Raw genomic sequence first — 1,382 nt, forward strand, 5'->3', positions numbered from 1 at the left:
CAATGTATGCCTTCAGCCAGGAGAGTTGGCAGTATTTCCATTTTACAGATGGGACAACTGAGGCCCCAAATAACACATTTAAGAGACAGGTGGAGTTGATTTAATGTTCTCAATCACCATGCGGTCAGGGTCTCCTAACTCTCCTAACTCCCACCCTCCATCCTTCCTTGTCTTCTTCTGATTGTTATCCTTGCCAAAAGTAAAACATAAAACTGTTTACCTGCCATCCTTATTTTTATCCAGGGAACACGCATACACTCACACAGCTTCCAGAAACCAGTTCCCCTCAGCAGAAGCCAGTTGCTTCAGGGGTGGTGCGGCTTGTATGTGGATGGACACCATATGTCCATTGATCCCAAATTCTCTGTTCTTGACTAGGAAGCTGGATTTGTACCGGGGACCTTTTATCTAAATAGGCAACTCTGGGCTCGGGAGAACAGAGCCGACTTGACAAAGTAGAAAAGAGCTCAGTCCTGGTCTGCCCACGCTTTGGGCATGCGTGAGCACTCGCAGCAAAACACAGCTGGCACGTCTAATTTTAGCTTTGCCCGCCTTGAAAAGGGACCCTTTAAGGAAATATATTTTCTCTGAAACAATTTGTATTATAATGTAGCAGCTGATAGACATGACAGAATATTATCATTCGTGGGAAAAACCTCTGCCAAGTAATTATGATTTTTGTCCCTTTTTTTTTTTTAGATATCAGTCAAGTGATCTAAGCATCAGTGCATCAAAATAATCAGAGAGACAATGGGAGAAACAGATTTTATTTGTAAAAAATCTGATAAACCTAAGGGATCACCTCTTTGATTTTTACAAAATGGATGTAATAAAAAGAGTTAACTATTTTTGATGTATTCAGTTGATCAGTCCAATCTGATGACATATAGCGTGTTATGGTAGTCCTGAAGTAGACCCTAAAATTTCTTCAATACTTAGCATCCTCCAGGTTTTCCAGGTGGTAAAAGGTTAGTTTCTCAATCAGCTATTGGATTCATCTGGCTCTAGTGCGTTAACAGATTTCGAAAGCATCCGGGACTTACTTTTTCCCCCGTTAACCAGCAAGGATCGTTCCCCTGCCTTTATTTCTTTTCCTTTCTCCTCCTTCCTTCTTTCGTCCTCTCTTCCCTCGCTTCTGTGTTTCGTTTAGCAGTGTGGCTTACCTTGGCACTTGGCAAAAAGAAGAACAAAAAGCGGCTCTTGTGTGGGGTAGATGGAAGGAGGGATAAGAAATAATCCACCGCCCGCATTTGAGTTCTTCAGGTTCAGTTCCAGCGGCAGCAGCGTTGCTGCAAAAATCGCTTGCTATTCGAGATAGCCAGCAGAGGGAATCGGAACTTTGTTTGCAGCAGGGGTTGAAGCAGCCTTTTTTTTTTTTTTTT

This window comes from Cebus imitator, unplaced genomic scaffold, assembly GCF_001604975.1.
Source record: "Cebus imitator isolate Cc_AM_T3 unplaced genomic scaffold, Cebus_imitator-1.0 Scaffold239, whole genome shotgun sequence".
Classification (NCBI taxonomy): domain Eukaryota; kingdom Metazoa; phylum Chordata; class Mammalia; order Primates; family Cebidae; genus Cebus; species Cebus imitator.